Raw genomic sequence first — 20,858 nt, forward strand, 5'->3', positions numbered from 1 at the left:
GCATGCCTTTAGGCCTGAAGAATTCCTTCCTTTCCTGCGCATTTTTAGGTTTTAAGTAAAGATTCACAGCATATAATTAAAAAAGACTAAAGCAGGTAACAATTTGATGTTGATAACATTAATAAGGCTGTTTATGCTTTTCAGTGCCAAAAACCCAATTTCAGTTATGTGGGTGAATTATCATAGTGAAATTAGCAGTTGTGTAGGCTTGGAACTGAAATGATACAGTATGTACTCAGAGGTCTAATCTCACTCTTCGTCCAGTGACAGCTGATCATGTGGTCATAATAAGGTTTCTGATATATCCATGTGACATAGTATGGCTATGAGTGAATGGGTGTTTTGCTTATGCTAGGCTGATAGTCATTGATAAAGATGAGTTAGCTTAGCGGGCATCTGACCGAATGGAAGAAACTTGAAGTGACGGATGTTTTAAATGTCAGGAAGGATTTTTCACCTTTGGTTGTGCAACTTGGCAACATTTACCAACCACAGCCAACACTTTCAGTGACGTACAGAATGAATTACACCCACCCAAATCCAGAGATGCAATATATCTGCTTATGTCAGATTTGCATGGTAACTATCAGGGACAGGTAAGCCTGAGGGAATAATTAGATGCAGCAATCAAAATGGTAATTACAATACCAGCTCTTAGAATTAGTGCATATATCCAAGCCCCATGATCTCAGTTGTTACGAATAATAACAAAATAGCATTCTAAATGGAACATAGCATGCTAGCTCTATACTTATTTCCCCCCAAATAGCAATTTTATACTTCTTGCTCACATAATATTTAGTTCATGATTAAAATAAACTTGTATTGGGCGCCTGGGTGGCTCAGTTGGTTAAGCATCAGACTCTTGATTTCTGCTCAGGTCATGGTCTCAGGGTGGTGAGATCAAGCCACACACAGGGCTCCGCGCTGGGAGATTTTTCTCTCTCCCTCTTCCCCTCCCCCTTAAAAAAATAAAATAAACTGATAGTCACTGCTATGGTTTTCACTTTTATTATTTTAAAAAATGTACACCTACATTTAAAAATCTAGACCCCTCCTAAGAAAACTCTGTGTTCAATAGGGATTATGCTGTTACTTCCTTCGAGGTACTTTTCTTCCAGTGGAGCCAGGCAAATTATTCCATTCTTTTTTGCCTGCCTTTAAGTCACGCCTGATTCATGGAGTATTTTCCAGGACATTCCCAGGCCTGGCATACTAGTCCATTCTCAAACTCCCAAGCCTTTTATTTGTACCTGCCATAGGTCCTTTGTTTAGTTCAGTAGTGTACAAACTGTTGTCCCCAGACCAAAAGCATCAGCATCACCTGAGAACTTGGTAGCAAAGCAAATTCCCAGGCTCCATCCCAGACCTGCAGAATTATAAACTCTGTGAGTGAGACCCAGAAATCTGTGTTTTAACCAGCCCTCCAAGTGATTGGAAACATGCTGATGGTTGACAACTACTGGTTCATGGTGCATGTATGTACCAAGAGCAGTAGGAGAATGTGGTAAGGAACATTTAAGCTTCTATGGGGGGAAACTATGGGAGAGCTAAAGGCCGAGCAGAGAGGTGGCATTCAAGTGGTGATCTAAAGGGGTGGCAAAAAAAGAGTAAAATTTAAAAAAGGGTGTGGCAAGAGACTGAAAGAATCTGAAGGAGGCACCAGGCATCCCTTACCCGGCCAACCTGTCACGTGTGCCCTTGTGTTAATGCAGCCCCACCAATTCCAAGATCTTACTCTGTAAGTTACCATCTTTCTTCAGTCATTTCATTCTTAAGGAAAGCAAAGAAAACTTCCCTGATTTTTGTCAGCTTCTTAGTCTACCAACTACTCTGTCTTTTCCTTTAATTCCTTTTAGCATAGCCTATACTTCCTTTTTTACTATCCCATTGCTTCATAAATCTGGCTTCTGACTTCTCCATCTTAATAAGCATATAGTTTTGAAGTCCTTTATCAGTCCTTCTTGACTCTGTACCATTGTAGAATATGATACCATGTCTAAATACCTCTTTTCCAAGCTCAACTTTTGTATTTCTGAATACCTGTATTATCCCAGTGGCATCTCAACTTCAACTTGTACAAAATTAAACTAAATCATCCCAGCTCCCCCGATCCCTAGAAGGGACATTCCTCCTCCAGTGGTCTTTATTTCGCTGCCTGGCACCACGAATTTTCTGGCTATATAGACTCTAAAACTTGAAACTGTATTTGACTTTTCCCTCTTCCTTGCCCCTGAATCAAGTTAGTCACCTCCCTCCCCTTTACATACCCATTGTTGTTACCTTCATTTAGGTCCTCATTAGCTGTTCACTAGCATAATTCTTTAATCACTGTACTCCCCCTGTAGTTAAATGAATTCTTGAGAAGGATAGCTTGAATCAATCATGTCCCTATTCAAATGTCTTCCATTGCTCCCCTTAGAGAGTTACAGGCACTGAAATCCAATACTGTGCACCTGTTCAAATCTCTGCTCTGCTACTTACCAGCTGGGCAACATTAAATGAATTAATTGACTTGTTAAGCCCATTTCCTCAGCTGACAAGTAGGAATAAAAACATTAATCATATCTCATGAGGAGACCTGAAGGAACTAACACATGTAAATTCTTACTAAGGTGCACCGAAGGCTGAAGGATTTAGCAAATGATAAGCATTATTATCATCATCACCAAAACCATCGCCATAGAATACAATTCCGACACCTCGGTTCAGCAGCCATCACCATCCTTAAACTTAACTGAAAACTTTCTAAGATACGGTCAACTGAACTATTTCTCAGGGATGAGGACAAAATGGTTTTCTTTGTCTCTGGCTCCTTAGGCAGTGCTTTTCACCTAGCAGTCACTTTAGAAATATTTACTACACAAAGCACTGCTTGTTTCTTGTACATACATACTTTTTTTTTTTTAAAGTTCTATTGCTTTGGTTATGCTTCCTAGGATGCCCTTGCCTTTGTCTGTCCCCTCTCAAAATTCTAGCTTCAAGTGGCATTTAAATGCCTTTCCATTTCCATCAGAAGAAAGTATCTTGCTCTCCTTTGAACCTGCAATACATTTCACTAATACCTCTTTTACGGTATTTAAGACATTCTATTGTGTATGTGTCTTTTTCCACACGAAGCTATCAGCTCTTCTGGGTTAGAGACCAGACATGATTTGCTGCTTTCACCTAGTGACTCGCCCAGAGAAAGCACTCAACAAATGTACTGAATGAATGAATGAGGTAAAGGGAACGACATCTACACTTTTACATGAACTGTGCGGCTGTGAACTACCTGGTGAAAGGCTTTCTTTCCCACTGATAATTATGAGAGTCTTCAAAGAGGAAACATGATGAGAATTACAGAAACAAGTTTTATTTATTTATTTTTAAAGATTTTGTTTATTTATTTGACAGAGAGAGACACAGCGAGAGAGGAAACATAAGCAGGGGGAGTGGGAGAGGGAGAAGCAGGCTTCCCGTGGAGCAGGGAGCCCGATGGGGGGCTCGATCCCAGGACCCTGGGATCATGACCTGAGCCGAAGGCAGACGCTTAACTGACTGAGCCACCCAGGCACCCCCAGAAACAAGTTTTAAAGAGCCCCTTATAAATGTGGTGTTTTCTTTAAACCTTGGGTTTAAAGTTATTCTAGAACTCAGAAGCGTGTTCCACATAAATAAAGTCATAAACATTCATCAGATTCCTGGGATAGTGCCCAAAAGCTTAATTAGCCCATAGGACAGGTGTAGTGGCTGAAACATTACATTAGCACCTCAGTGCCAACATTACTACAAGGGGTCATGAAAAGGAGTCGATATTCTATGAGTGTTTATGAAGTGCTCAAACTTCCTTATAAAACATCAACCATGAATTTTGTTTTCTTCCTCATATTTTAAGATATACTCCAGGGATGCCTGGGTGGCTCAGTCGGTGAAGCGTCTGTCTTCGGCTCAGGTCATGGTCCCAGGGTCCCGGGATCGAGCCCCGCATCGGGCTTCTTCAGCGGGGGGCCTGCTTCTCCCTCTGCCTCTGCCTGTGGCTCGCCCTGCTTGTGCTCGTGCTCTCTCTCTCTCTCTCTCTGACACATAAATAAATAAAATCTTAAAAAAAAAAAAGACATTCTCCAAGAGCTGTAACCAGAAGCCAGTTTTCTTGTGTATTCAAGTGATTACTTTTCATTGCCAGGATGAATGTGCTCTGGTTAAAGAATGAATTTATAATTGTTGATTATAAATTGTAAATTTAGAAAATGAAAGTCTTCTATAAAGTTGTTGATATGTTTAAATTTTCAGAAATCAGAGATTTTTTTTTTTTTAGTTACAATTCTAATTTTTAGCTCCTTTGTCTTCATTTTGGATTAATTTAAAATTGACTGGGTAGCCCCTGATACTCTAGCTTCAGTTCCTTTACCCACATCCCCTGACAAATACATAATGGCCCGTTAACAAACTTTTAATTACATTCATTAGGGGAGTCTGTTATTATAAAGTAACTCTTCAGTGAGTAAATAATCCCTTTTTAATGGAAAAATGATTGCCTTTCCAATTATCTGAATTGCAATTTTGTATTTTCACAAATTTACTTAAAGCAGACAAGCCTATAAACAAGAAATTATCAATGAAAAAGACATTTTTTCACTGTTATTTTCATCCCCGCCCGCCCCCCCCCAACCCCAGTGCTGAGCTAGACATTATGATAAACTGAAAACAGGGGTCCTTGGTCCTTGAGAAGGTGACTATTTGGAGAACAAAAATAATATATCTGAAATTCTTGGCGACTAATACAAAGACACATAAAATTTAGTGTGAATTACAGGCCCAAAGAGAAAAGTAGTAGAGGAGAGAATACAACCTTACAAGGGCAGGGATCTTTGTTTTGTTCACTAACATATTCTAAACACTTGGAACTGTGCCTTACACATGTTACGAGCTCAAAAAACAATAGCTCCACCAAAAGGAAAGAGAAGTGAGTTAGAATGGCTGGAGAAGTTTCACTGGGAAGGCAGGACTTAAGTAAGACCTTAAAATATGTGATTCCTTGGTTTCTCCTTTTGCTCACCACCTACATCCAGGCTATTACCAAAATCTGCTTCTCTCCATGTCATTGCCACTTTCTAGTCCAAGCCACCAACATCTATCTGGACTATAGTTAATGGCTCTGAATGGATCTTTCTGGGAACATTTATGTTCTCCTACACTTGGTCTCCCTGTAGCAGCCAAACTGTTTGAAAATACAAATCTTATTGTGTTACTCCCGTGCATAATGGCTTCCCAACACACTGAATAAAATCCATCTCCTTCCCATGGTTTACATTTACCACATGATTAAGTCTCTGCTTACTTCCAAAACCTCACCTTGTATCACCTCCACGTGCCAACCTCTCCCCCTTCCAAGACCTAAGCTTCTTTTCTCTTTCTTGAACATGTTAACTTCATTCTTACCTCAAGTCTTCTGTCTTTGCTGTTCCCTCAGGGTGGAACTCTTATCCCTAAATTCAGCTGTGTCTCAGCTGAGGTCTTCAGCAAGGTGTTTCCTCTGTTACATGGTTCTGTTTTATCTGCTCCATCCACTTATTTGTCTCTAAAATGATCTTGTTTCATTTACTTGTTCACTGTCTCCTCTCACTACAATGGGATCTCCATGACAGCAACAGCTTTATTCTAGGTCTTTACTCCCTGCTTCTAGAACAGTGCTAGGCCTCTGACAGGCACTGAGTAAAGATTTTGAATGAATGAATGATTTTATTTCCCCAGCCTTTTCAAGTAAGAAGACACTTTTAACACATCGAATGATTTGAAGGGCTCCTCACATATTATTATTCTTTTCCTTCCCGTGAGTATTCACTGATTATATATGATGCTGTTATGAAGTCAGGGACAGTTTTTCAAATAAAGTCTATCATTATTCCAGGAGGGCTGACATACATTTGGCAAGAGTATGATATGTGAGACATGGTATTTATTCAATCTACGAAACACGTGGTGCACATTTCCAGTTACAGGTACATGAAGAACCTTTGCCCACAGATGTTATGGGATCCCTGAGTAATATGCAGACAATATGAGAGAACAGGGGAACGTAAGCCATCCTACTTAGCACTTTCTCAATATAGAGATACGAATAAACTCAGGTGAAGCCTTAGCCTAAACCAAGGATAAACGAACTTATTTTTTGAACCCTCTAATACCTACTGTAGTTTATTGGTCATCTTCACACATTAGTATGATAAGGGCTAACGCATTACATTTATTATATGCCAACACTATTCTAAGCACTTCGTGCCTATATTAATTCACCCAATCCTGCCAATTAACGCAGTAAGGGAGGAACTTACTACTACCTGCATTTTGTATTTTGTAGGTGAGCAAACAGGGCACACGAAACGTAAGTATTTTGCTCAAGATCACGAAGCAGGTAAGTGGCAGGGCTGGCATGCAAGGCCATATTGTCTGGCTCTAGAGTCCATCCCTTAACCACTATGCTATGCAGCCTTCCTGATAGAAAAAGGAGGCCCCGTCTTCACACTAGGTAGAGAGTGTCTTGCATCATACATAGCATATAAGAAAAATTACATATCAAATGTCAGCTACTTCTAAATATGCACGTTTTACTCCTAAACATTTCAAGAAGTTGTTTTTCTCTTTATGCCACATAAAGGTCTGAAATGCTTAGCAGCAAGTGACTTCATGAAGCAGTTCTATGTCATGGGGAAAATCATGAGGATTATCTAAATCAAATACCAAATCTCACTGTGCCTTTAATATCACTGTGGAAACAGCATGCTTTTCTAGGACACACTGTGAAGTCTGAGGTGATAAGATAGCATATCTTAAAATGACTTGAAACCAAAAATGGATTTGTGATTGTTATTCCCAACTCACCAAGAATGTTCTACTTTGACAGGTTAGAACATGGGGATACAGACTTCACCTTCATATATAAGGTCTTAAAATGCATAAACCTCAGTGATTTCTGCACAGTATTTGGTCAGGCTGTTTATGAAGGAAGTTCAATATTAGCTTACCAAACCAAGACAGAATTCCAGTAAGGCTCAGGTTGTTTTGTCATTCACGTAAGGCCCTTCATTTATTCCCCTCCATTTGGTCCCTCCTTTTTAAAGGAATAATTAGCCACCTCACAAAATATGAATGAATCAAGGAGGAGTCGCGTCTACTGGGCAGAGCACATGTTATGCAACTTGACCCTTATGTAATAAATCTTTTGGAAAGCAGGTCTTCTTTTCACAGTGGGACCTGTCTTCACTTTTCTCATGTGAGACTTGGCAAATGGGACATTCTGAGTTTGACAGGCCACCTCTCTGCTCCTCAGCTGACAACTATTTTACACAGATGTCAGCTGAAACCCTTACCGGGGCACGTATGGCATCAGAACATTTGAATCACATCCAGCTTCGAGACTCCATGCTCCCTCAGCTCTCTGCCTGCCCCGTCCCTTGCCACCAGCAGCACAGCATGCCTACAAGGCAGCCCCGCTCTGGGGAGATGGCACATGGCACGAACAAGGGGAAGGATTGGCTGTCAGCATGAAGCCGGCTTAGGGCGTTCCTTTGTAAGAAGTTCATTCAGGAAGACAAATCTCTGAATTTCTGCCATTATTCCTTCATAAAAATTTGGGAGCTGGAGGAGAGATGTGAAGGAATTTAGGGCTTTTTCTCATGGCCTGGTAGCTTTAGAGTCAGACTCCAATTCAAGTTTTGCTTCTACTATTTATTAACTTGCGATGTCACTTTGGGGAATTACTATCTCAACCTCAGTTTTCTCATCAGAAATTTCCTGCCTTTTTTAGGGTTGCAAGGGGAAGAGCATCATAACACATATAAAATGCTTAGCGCGGTGGCTGGCAGAGAGGATGCCTTCAATAAATGTTAATTCTCTCTTTGTGTCTCTAAAATTGAAAAGGGCCAGGTGTTTGGAGGTCTGCATTTAGAAATGCCTCCAGTATCCTCAGCACATCCCATTTTCATTGGCTTTGTTTTTGTTTTGGCTTTATGTTTTTGTTTTGGATTTTTATATTAAGATCCATGGACTCCCCCTCTCTAAGAATTCAATTTGCAACCATGCTCGTTTGGGGGAAAGAGGAATCAGATTTAGTCAATTCTCAAAGGATTCTACGATTCACAGAGATTAAAAAATCTCTGCGTATGTTTCTGAAAAGTTGTAGTTAAGTGAATATCTTTTTGTAAATCAAATTTGACTTTTAATGCACTAGAAGGACCAGTGAGCGAAGGAACTCTACAATGAATCCTTCTGTAAAGCAAATACTTCTTTCATAAACTGCATATTCAATCCAGAGTTTTTCAGTTTTTACAAAAGATTTAGACCTTCAATATCAGGTTTGCTTAAACTAGAATGCCCAGTGACATTATATGCACACTAGTAACTTCCATTAACGATTTACAATGTAGTCTGGGGGTCAAGGTCAGGTTGAATGTAAACTGAAAAAGAAGGAACTTGTCCCTGTTCTTAACTGGACAGAGTCTTAGTTATCCTCTGCTCCAAAGACCTCATTTTATGGATAAAGAACTTGAGGTTCTCAGGGGTTACATGACTTGCCCAAGGTCATTGCAATAGTTACAGACAATAAGGAATAACAGCTCTAAAAATAATGACAGTGATTATGATGATGATGACAGCACTATGGTCTGTTGAGCATTTACGTGAGCTGAGCCTTTTAAAGACTTTAACCTCATGTACTTTTGCTCTAACCCTAGAGGAAGATTTTATTACCTCCACTCATCAGATGAAGCACTTGGCCCAGGGCTCCACAGCCTGTAAATGGACAACTCAGAACTTAAACCGACTCACAACTCAGAACCTGTTTCGGCTTGAAAGACTGTGCTTTTAGGCTGCTTCCCCAGAATACAACAGAACAGAGTCCCATGGTCTTGAAGTAGAAACAAGAGGTTAGTTAGGAAAGATGTATCTACAGCCTTCAACATATATATTTGATTGGTTTTTAAAAAATATGATATTAGATAGTCCTTGATAATGCTACGCCCTCACAGATATATATTTATAGTATACTAGGGGTACAGGCCAAGGGAATTGGTCCTCGTGGTGTCCATGCTCTCCTCCCCCACATTCTAAGCCACATTCTGGGTGTCTGGGATTTCATACGCTCATTCCCAAATGGCCCCCTAGGACTACTTCCAGGGCCTACATAGGTCTCCTTTCTAGATTTCTCTCCCTTGAGGCAGATAATACCCATGTGGGACAAGCATGGCTGTTTTTCTGGAACGTAGATGGAGCTTGACAGCCGGGACTGGGTGTCCATACCCCTGTAGTACAGGACGGGGCTGGGGTGAAAAAAAAAAAAAGAAGAGGGTGGAACCGGAGCTGTGTTGTGCTCCCGTGTTCTGGCACAAAACTCTGGTGTGTCTGGGAATTCTAAAATAATATGTGGCCTTCTCAGGTTTTTATGAATATATACCTGTCAAAGTATATACTTGTCAAAGTATATGAAATATATTTTACCTAGCAGCGGAGTGGCTTGATTTTATACTATAATTGTTTGTGATAAACATAGATGGGCATCAGTTTTTATCCTTGCCTCAGGCCTCATGTATCGTGGGACAGGAAAAGACAGGCCTGCCTGCTTTTCTACTTCCCAGTGCTGTTCTTTCTCAGCTTTCTGGGTCTTTGGATCCCTTTGGTAGGCTCCATATCTGCTTTGATTTCTATTTTCCTCACTTACTTTTACCGATGACTTGGTAGGAAATCCATCTATGACCTATGATCTATAGATCTATGATCTATGAAATCCATCATCTGACATGTAATGAGGGCTACTTATAAGCCACGAGATACTGTGTATATAACAATGGACAAGAAACCCTCAGTCCTGGTGCCTGGGTGGCTCAGTCGGTTAAGCGTCTGCCTTCAGCTCAGGTCATGATTCCAGGGTCCTGCGATCGAGTCTTGCATCGGGCTCCCTGCTCAGCCGGGAGTCTACTTCTCCCTCTGACCCTCCCCCGTCTCATGTGCGCTCTCTCTCTCTCTTTCTCTCTCAAATACATAAAATCTTTAAAAAACAAAACAAAACAAAACCCAGTCCCTGCCCTCATGGAGCTCACTGCCTGTGGCAGTTCCGCTTAAAAATAAAGGCATTTAAAACACAGCATGACAAGTGTAATGACAGAGTAATACTGGCTCTGCTGAGAGAACATAACTCTTTCACAGGTGTCCAGTAAGGTTTCCTTGAGAAAGTAAGGTCTAAACTGAAAACCCAGAGTAGGATTTACCTAGGCAAAAGGTAGGAAGAAGTAGGAGAGGAAGAGCTTGTTCCATGTTTGTTTTAAGTAGAGGGGATTACACATCAGGCCAGGCCTACAGCCAGAGCAAGCATCGTGCCCTGAACTGAAAGAATTCCGGCGTTGACTAAAGTATGTCTCTGGGGTGAGATATGTTCTGGGAGATGTAAACTGGAACAAGACCAACACAGGTCTTATAAGTCATGTTAATGTGTTTGGGCTTGACCTAAAGGTGATGGGGAGTTAAAGGCAGATTTGAAACAAGGGCATGGCATGAGACTTCTATATTAGGAATATCAGTGGCTGAAATATGGATTATGTGTATGTGCAGAGGAGCTGCAAGGGAAGGGGTGGGAGGCAAGGGCAGGCCTGATGGTGCTAAGAAGTCCAAGTCAGAGGCATTGCAGCCGCCCAGGTGAGGGACAGTTTTAGCATGAAGCGTGGTGGGCCAGGCTGTAGTGAGCAGACTGATGAGAGGGGTAGAATCAGTAGGACACAATCGCCGATGGGGTATGAGGCTAACATCCAGTGGTCTCAAGGGAAGCTCCCAGCCAGGTAGACGGAGGGCTCAGTTGCAGAGAAGGAAGGCACAGGGAGGTGAAAGCTTGAAGGGAAATTTGGGTTCTTTCTGAGCATTGACCCCAGCTCCACTCCAAGTCACAACTTTTCATTTTCATCCTTGGCTACCACACGCGGAGACTGAGAGGGAGGGCTTCACCGTAGACTTGGGGGGTCTCCTCTCCCACCGGGCTGTGCCTATTTTCTAGCATCGGGAGGAAGGGTGGACGGGCCACAGCCAGGAGAAAGGCAGTTCTCAGACGAGGCTCTCATTTCTAATTTCTCCGATCATCATTCGTTTAAAACACTTTGCGATCACAAAAATTACTGAGATTATTCAACAAATGACAATATTCCTGAATTTTCAGTTATGTTGGATTTGGGGGTATCTCAAATATTACAGCAAGGATTCAGAGTTGGTCAGTATGTCAAGGTTTTGCTCTCAAATACTTGATGTTAACCTAATAAATGTTGATCCCTTAAAGATGAAGAAAGTTACTTAGAGAACGGCTAATACATATCCCTCCCTAACGTATCTTCTCAGACTTTACACATGCAATTCATAGTACATCAATGACAGAAATTAATCCTTATCCATATACTGAGTTATAGTCTTCTCTCAATCTCCAGGAATTTCACATGGGCTATTAATACCAGAAGGAAAATTTTAACAAATAGTACTTAGTTTCGGATAAAAGGAATAATGCAATTTTTTTTTTTTGCCAGACTAAACATCAACTGATATGCTAACAATCCTTTATGAAGTTAGCAGCTATCAGGAAAAAGCAAAAACAAAAACAAAAAACAAACGAGCAAAAAACCCTAAAGGATGGGTTCAGTTTTTTGAAAACAAACTTTTCAAAAGTAAATGTATCATTCTGCTCAATATTGATGAACATCGTCTGCATTATTTATTAGCCATATCATATGCAGTACAGGTAGATCTTTTAAAAAAAGTCTAAAATTTAGGTGAAAAGTCAAATTTAAGAAAGTTACTTTTGAACTTCTTAACAATTGTGCTGTGTGAATTTTTAAAGTGAAAAAAATAGAAATCAATACTATGTAAGAAAAAAAAGAAAGATGGATGAGAAAGCTTTCAGGGGCTCTATCAATATTTTAAGCAAGCGTAGAGGAAAAAGTCAAGTTGTTGCGGCAGCATTACCAAGGTTATTCATATCTAATGCCTATGTGGCTTTTGATAAAATTCTTTATTTCTTTATATCTTAGTTTTTTCATAAATAAAAGAAACAGAATCAAAACAAACTCACCAAAATGACACAGAAAAGAAGGTTTATAACGAGTTTTGACAAGCACTTGATAAAAAGTATAGCGTTATTACTAGATCCATCTTATTTTATTTTTACACAGACCTGGATCCCTATGAACCAAAAGGAATGATTTTTAAAATCACTTCTTTACCGTAATGATCTTTAAGATTGATAACAAAATCCTTCCCCAGAAGAAATGGGCAAATAAAAGTGAACACAATGAGAATACCTCCATAGATTAAGGGGTTTGAATCCTGCATGCAAACTGCATTTTACAGTGGGGGAAACATATCTAAACCATCATCTATTCGGGGAACAAGAGAGCCACATCATCTGTGGATAAAATACAGACCAGAACCGATATGAATCAGACAGGCAGCATTGTCCTTACTCAGAATGCTGAACAATAAAATAAACTTTTTTTGTTTATCCTTCTCAAAATTGTTAGGAGTTCTCTTAATGCAAACACAAAGTAGAAAGTCCATGGAAGCAGAATCTAAGCTATTTCTGTTTGGCTCTTGGCAAGGTATTTATCTGTTACAACCTGAACAAGGAACAGAGTGAACTAAAAAATATCCCTGAGTGAACAACGGTAAAATCGGCTGGGTAACCACGAAAATAATGACTACTGAAACACTCGCATTATAGTTGAATTAATTGTAGCTCCTTACAGGAAAAGGCCATTAAAAACCACAAAGCCCATAAACAAACTAGATGGAAGCGATGCTAAAAGAAGCTAATCTAATGTCATACTTGCACACAGAGGAAATTGTACTCTTCACACAGCATAAATCATTAACGTAAGTGTAGAAACACTGGTGGACTACCATCTTCCCTCATGGTTCAGGAGAGCTGGGCGAGAGGGAGGACCGTAGAGGTGGCAGGTTAAAGAGGCAAGCCTAATGAGAGAGAAGTGGGTTTGCTTGCTCCTTCCCTTGCTCGCTACCTCCTTCCTTCTGGAACTTCTCTTTAGCCCTGCCTTCTGAGATATGTCTCTCTGGGTCCTCCTCTGGCCTCTCCAATCAAGTTGCTCTGTCCCTTCAAAGTCTGTTCTTCCTCTGCTGTGTATGTTGATGTTCCGGTGTCACCACTGGTTTTCTGCTGGTGGTCCTCTACACCTTCTCCCTGGATGACCCCTGTCTCTCAGGGCACTGTCTCTGCTAAGGACTGCTACTCAGAGCCCCGACCTCTGCCCCAATCCTCAGCTCTGTATATCCAGTGGCCAACTGGATTCCCCCATAATCATGTCTAGAGCCAAACTTATTTGGGCTGAAAGATTTTACTCTGAAATATGAGAATGAAGTTATTCATTCTAAAGGAATATCCTGAGATAATAAAAGATATATTTAGAAGAGGAAGCGAGCCAGTGCCAAAGAGTGAGAAAGAAAGAACATTAACCATATTTCTTATAAATCTTCAGGGTACAAGAATTACATATTTTAATAATATTTTTAACCATCTGAGTACAAATTAAATCTAACGTTGTTTGAATGCCAGGTTCAAGTGAAGGGTGACCCTTTGTTCTGTTGGATTTGTTTTCAGCCCCTCACCAAATGTTAAAACCAGATTGAGAAACAGAAGTAGAAATGTTGTTTATTTGGAATCCTCCTTGGCCTCTAAGCATTGCTCCTTTCCCATGCAAAGTGGAGAAGTTTTTAAAGGCCACTCCGAGTGAAGCTCCATGTGGGAGCTAATTCCGTTCCCTCTTCACTGCAGAATGCTCAACTCAGAGGAAGAATGCGGGGGGCGGCGGGAGGAGAAAAAGAAAAAGGGAAAGCAAAAAGGAGGAAAGAATGAACTATTAATAATTTCTCTCTCTACCCAAAATCTGTGTGTGGAGAATAAGTGGTAATTAATTATGCCAAAATGTTTTGGTATTATCAAAATTTTTTTAAAGGAGATGTGCCCATGTTTTTTAGATTATGTTCTCACCTAATGCTAATATGATACCACAGGATATTTGAAAAATTTGAAGTTCTAGAAGATTTTCATTGAAAACCTGTTAGAATTTCTCCATGGGTTCATTTTTAAAGCAAAAGTTGAAAGAAATTTAAATTCTAATCTGTCTTCAGGAACACCTGAACTCGATTCTTCCCCTAGACAACTCTTCTTATATTCTTTAGGATAAACGGTGGCAACTATCATAACACATGCCTCCAACCTCCCCTTTTCTTCTCACAGCCACACAGCCACACAAACACTGGGTCCTACAGGTTTAATCTTCCACTATGTCTCAGATTCATCCCTGTGACTGACCACTGCCCTCCTTCAAATCCTCCTCTTTTCCCGTCATCATTGCTCTCCTTTACTCCACTTTTATTCTCTTTGTATCCATCTCCCAGGCAGCTGCTAAAACAATTTATCAAAAATCCAAATTGATTCACACAAATCTTCTGCTTAAATCCTTTTTTTCATTCTGTATCATATCATCTACTCAAATAATATCTGCTGAGGACCAGGACCTCTGTGTCAGATCAACATACAATGCTGGGAACGTGGCACAAATGAGACCAACAGGGTTTCCATGCCCACAGAGCTCTGCCCTCACCATCGAATTTACACTAATATGGCTTACGTGGTCCTCCAAGATGAGACCCCTAACGACCATCTGAGCTTCATTTCTCACCATCCCTGACTCAAACATTACATTAGCAACACACGTCTGTTTATGGTTCCCTGTATACGTCATGCTCTTTCTCACCTTTGTGATTTTCTCCTACTGACCCTTTTCTCTCCTCTCCCACTTGATCTGCCTCTTTCTATGCATTCTCTGAGAGAAAGTCTCTCTCTGACCCACTCAGACTGGGTGAAGTATTCTTCCACTATGTTCCTATATAATACCTACATTCTGTACCACTGTATCTATTATATTGTAAATATCTGTATACATATATGGACACAATTCATTTTAGGTACATCTAGTTCTAGACAAACATTTATTTAACAACTACCAAATTCAAACATAATGACTCATATATTCAATGGTAAATTTAGAAAAAGTTGTTGGCAAAGAGATGCTGATATTAACAGAGTTACAATTCAGGGAAGAGGGCAGGAGGCAGGAGTTGTTCAGATCCCAGTTCTAATTCCATTTCCATGATGGACTTAAAAAACTCAGGCAGTTCAACAAATATAGAGTAAATTCAATGGACTGTCTTGTTCTAGTAATCTCTGCTGCACTAGTATGTTTGCCTTCCTGATTGAGGTATTAATAATTAAGTGTATTGTGATAAATTCTGGTCCTTTTGCTAGGGGAGAGGGTTTGAGGAAAAGCTCTTAACAGATGGCTTCAAGCATTCTTCATATGAGAATAAAGAACCCAGGAGAAAACTGTATGTAAAAATATATTGAGGCAGTAGGGAGTAATCATTACCTGTAAATACACAATTATACATGGAGGAGAAGTCCTATACCATTGGGCTACTAGAGGAAAATCTAAGACTTTCTTTGAGACCTTCAGAACACTCCATGAGACAAAAAGCAGGCTACCCAAGCCCAGTTGTATTGAAGGGATCTTGTTTTTTAAGGCCAATATCAGTGGGGAAGTAAGCTAAAGCTGCCTCCTCAGATGAGATCTTGGAATAATTTCTTTTTTTTTCCATTTTAAGCTACTTCTAGTTCTAGTTAGATTAGATAATATAAAGTTGATTATACATCAGCCATAAAATCTCATGGTGAAACATAAAGTCTCTCCAATAACAAGTGCCAAAAGTATCCATAAATATAGTTCCTTTCCATCTGTAAGACCATTTACTATAATTCTCTAATTATATAGAGCTGGTATCTACTTTAAATAGAAACTTTGCCTCTGTATGTCAGTATATTTCTAGTAGAAAATGTGGCAACTAGACCTTTTATAATTTGCTCTTTTATAATTACTGATCTTGAGGAAAAAAAGCAGGTTAATATAAGGGTTTATCAAAACTTTATGTAAGTTGTATAACTTCTTATTAGAAAAAACCTATAATTGCTTTTTAATAAAAGTTTAGATAATTATATTTCAGTGTTTTTAGTACATTACTAAGAAGAATACTAGTTATGCCCACAGTAAGGAAAATAATGAATAAAATAATTGCTCTGTGGTCTGAACTGACTGTTAAAAACAAAAAACAAAAACCCAAAACAACAACAAAAAAAACACACACACACACCAAACAACTTGTGGCCATGAACAAATGTTAGTGTGCTTGAATTTCTGTAAGTTTTCTTGAGCTGGTATATTTAATTCTCATAATGTTTGTAAACTAACTTATGTCCATTTTTCATATTAAGAAATTATTACATTTTTTTCTGCTTTGGCAATTACTCATTATTTAATTACATATTTATGTGGTGCTACTGTTGGCTAGACACCTCAGACATTACTTTCCTTAACTAGTGACAGTACCCTGAATATGGCATGTGTATGTGTGTGTACATACGTATGTCTGGGCATGTATCCATATACACAGCAATAGATTCTTCATACATGTTTATATTTATGTGTCGCACATTTAAGTACTACAGACTCACTCTTTAGCTCAAATCCATTTATACATTCATTCATATATTTCTCTTAAGCATCTACCATGAGCCAGACCCTGTGCTTATCCTGAGTGAGACATGGTCCCTGCTCTCCAGAATCTAGCAGGGAAAACAAAACAAACATGGGACAAAGACAATGACTGAATTATATATAGGTAATGTGTGACTCTCCTTTCTGAGTACATACTACAACTTAAACCAAATCTTAAAACTATAACAATTAGGGCGCCTGGGTGGCTCAGTTGGTTAAGCAACTGCCTTGGGCTCAGGTCATGATCCTGGAGTCCCGGGATCGGGTCCCACATTGGGCTCCCTCTTCAGCGGGGAGCCTGCTTCTCCCTCTGACCCTCCCCCCCCTCATGTACTCTTTCTCTCTCTCTCATTCTCACTCTCTCAAAATAAATAAATCTTTAAAAAAAAAGAATAGAAAAAAGAATTTAAAAAAAATTAAAAAAAAAAACTATAACAATTATACACAAAGCAGCCTGTTATAGTAGGTATAGTCATCTGGCCTCCTCAAATCAAAACCATCAGAGGGTATGCGTGGGTGTCTGCCCATATGAGTAGTCACACTGAGACCATCGAGGCATAGAAAGAAAATGATTTTATGTTACCATACACCTTACTTATCTATATATTCATAATTGCTCTGCCCAGATGCTGAGAACTATTCAGCATCTACTCAAGTCATTAGTATTATTAATTCCCAATCAAGACAGTTCAAAATTTACTAACTCATGTACCTAGTGGGAAGCATTCCTTTTACCTTTCAAAGTCACCAGACTGTGTTCCTGAAGCCTGAAAGTCACATTGGGCCTTCACTGTTTGTTCAGCTGATCACAAATCAGAGGTAATGCCATTTACATTGCTAATAGACTTTGCTCCAAAGTATGTTAACTCCAGGTTTGGTGTAGTTTCTCCTACTTGAGAAAAGCTTATTTGACCTCCTGCATGAAACTTTAACTAGAACTAATTACCTGAATAAAACATTCCCTTACTGGTATATCCACAAAAACATACACATATTAAATCTAGAAATGTATGAAATTCTCTAATTAACTATTCCATGTGAAAATTAGGACCAGTGTGCAAAAAAAATTAAGGTATGTATTATTGATTTATCCTGACATACACATTAGATGACCCGACAAGTCTGGGCATATTAAGAGAGTGCCTCCCAGTCATAATGGTTGACATAGCCTATGTGATAATGACCTCTTACGTTAGGCTTTTCGAATCAGACTAATAGAAAAAATATGTATTTTGGTAGAGAGTAAATTCTGCATAATGTGGAGAAAAAACTGCAAATAATTGGACTTTTCTGTATACCAAATTTCAAGCAGTTAAATCTTTGCTTCTTTAATATTCCTTTGTCACAATTATTAGCATATTATTGGCGTACTGGTGTGAAATGAAAAACAGGAATTCCAAATTCAGTTTACTTTATTAACAAGCACTAAATGACCTCAAACAAAAGCCAGATAAAAAATCCCATTGGTGTGTTTAATGTATAACTGGTAGAGTTTAAAATATCTGCTAATTGTTAACTGTTTTAATCTGTTGCTTGAGTAGGCAAGAATAAATATACACATGCAAAGACAGATATTCAGGTGACAATTAAGGTGCTCGTATGCATTTTATAACACTTATAAACTTGTAATGTGTTTTGAGATCAGCCAATAGTGTACATAATTTGAATATTTTATCAAGTCCAATAAAATGTATAAATTTGGTTTCACAGTTAAACTCAATGCAATAGGATTTGATATGTGCTTAAAAATAAAAACCAACAATTCTCAACATTTTTCTGTGCAGTAGGTGTATGCTGATTTCCATGCATTACATAATTTAATTTTCATTAGTACCCTATGAGGTGGACTCTTATTATTTCCACGTCATAGAGAAGATTGAGAAATTGTAGTGAGTTAAGTAACTTGCCCACTTACCGTTAATAAGTGACAGAACTTGGACTGAAGCCAAAATGGAGTGATTCCAGAGCCAAATTCCAGCTCATATACAGTTATGCTGTGAATTAGAAATTGGAAGGCCTGGAATGGAGTCTCAGTGTCAATCAATTATTAGCCTTGAGACCTTAGGGAAATTACTGAACTTCTCCAAACTTCAATTTTTTAATATATAAAATAGAGCCAATAACATATCCCAACCATTTCTTTGGAGTTGCCATGAGGATTAAAGAGATAATGTAAGCAAGAAAACCGTAGAGTGCTCTACAAATATCACTTTATTATATTGTAATATCTTAACATTTTGCAACTCCCAAGGCATTTTGTGGGGCTAACCAATGACATTAGACCAAATATCTCCTTAGAGAAAGAGACTTTAGGAAGCCACGAGAGCAATTTTCTACTTTAGGAAATTTTAAGGAGGTTGTCCAGGGTGGCACAGGGTAATTAGAAGAAAATTCACCCTTTGTGGGTGCCATGATAAATGAAAGGGAGGTCAGTGCTAAGGACTGAATGTTTTTATTCTCCCAAAATTCATATGTTGAAGCCCTAACCCCCAATGTAAATACAGATTGGGGACAGGGTCTGAGAGTTAGAGTGGTAGTTAAATGGGGTCATAAGGGTGGGGCCCTAATCCAATATGGCTGATGCTCTTTTAAGAAGGGGAAGAGATACCAGAGTACCCTCTCTCTGCCATGTGAGGACACAGAGAGAAGGCAACTACCTGCAAACCAGGAAGACAGTTCTCACCAGAAACTGAATTGGCAGGAACATTGATACTGGACTTCCCAGTCTCTAGAACTGTGAGAAATAAATATTTGTTGTTTAAGTGAACTGGTCTATGTCTATGGTATTTTGCTATGGCAGCCCAAGCCAGCTAATACAACCAGTATTTTGTTCACCCCTCATGTTACCAATATCACCAAAAAGCAGGGCAACCTGAGCCCTGTCCAGCTGCCAGGTGGATGACAGTGTGGTCTGACAGATCACAGGAGTGGCTGACAACTTGTAGTTAGGACCCATGGGATGTAAGAATGTCCTAGGCAAGCTTAGCATGAATGAGGCTCAGTATAAACTGCTTTGCCTAGAATAAAAATGTCCAAGTTTAGCAGATTATAGTAAATATCCTCAGGAAAACAATCAAACCAAACCGATAAAAAAAATGAAAAAAGTTCCAAGGATGCAGTCCCATGTTTGCAAATATAAATTATTGCCAAAAGCTTGAAACTGAAACCATGAAAAGAATAGTGGAAAAATTCTGATTAACAAAATTACAACTGAACAAGCAAAAAATTTCTACATTAAAAGTAAGTAGCATAGTTCACTTTGTATCTTCCCTTTTTCACCAGAGCACAGCTATTTTCTAAATTAATCTACCAGAGTTTCCTCAGCTAGAAGGGTAGTGAGCTAAAGTCATTATATATAAAAACAGGCACACATTGAAATATTACTCCTGCAGCTTCTTTTCCTTAGGATGATATAAACCTTATTTCTTGGGAGTTGTGTTTTAATTTACAAGAAGATAAGCAAGTTTTCAAATGAAAACATAGCTTCCCAGGAAGATCTGTCCTAAAATCTGACTAATGTAAAGCATAGTTGATAAAGTATTTCCACTTACCTTCTCCTTTCACATTAATCACCTTCCAGCTGATTTGATTCTAGATGAACATTTATTCCATGTGAGGCACTATTCCAGGTGCTTAGGGCAGGGTCTACTAGTTTTCTTGCCAATCTCCCTGATACCAGGAGTGTTAGTTTAGCAAGTGCTTCCCAGATAAAGAAAGCATTTCTCAACTTCCCTTGCAGCTAGCTGGGGCCACATGACTAAAGCTCTGGCCAATGAAATATGAGTTGAAGTGATAACTTCCGGGTCATTCCCTTAGAAGAAAAGGTGTGTTTCCTCTAGCTTTCCTCCCTCTGGTGGCCTGGAATGTGGAAGTGGTGATGAGTTGAGCATGCAAAAGGAATGCAGACCACAGGTGGCTAAGCAACGAGATGGAGGAGCCTGGCCTCCCAAAAAGCTGTTATACCATTTCTGGATTGTTAGGTGAGACAGAAACAAGCCTTTGTTGTGTGAAAGCCACTGTATTCTTGGGCTCTCATTACAGTAATGTATCCTGTATTTTCATTAAGGTATTTCATTGAGGTATTACTACCCCAGTTTTACTAGAGAATTGAGGTTTAGAGAGATTAAAGAACTTTCTTATAATCACACAGGTGGTAAGTGGTAAGGCTGCGATTTTAATCAAGTGCCTTTTCCATTAGATATTTTTATACTAATAGAGAGAAAATTA

The 20,858-nt window shown here is 39.2% G+C and overlaps 1 protein-coding gene across 8 annotated transcripts in view; it reads right to left on the reverse strand.

The window, feature by feature from the left end:
- ZNF385B (zinc finger protein 385B) overlaps positions 1 to 20,858 on the reverse strand; it is a 399,531-nt gene that overhangs the window by 102,212 nt on the left and 276,461 nt on the right. The gene's annotated exons all lie outside the window — the stretch shown is intronic.

The sequence above is a fragment of the Zalophus californianus genome, chromosome 3, assembly GCF_009762305.2.
Source record: "Zalophus californianus isolate mZalCal1 chromosome 3, mZalCal1.pri.v2, whole genome shotgun sequence".
Lineage (NCBI taxonomy): Eukaryota > Metazoa > Chordata > Mammalia > Carnivora > Otariidae > Zalophus > Zalophus californianus.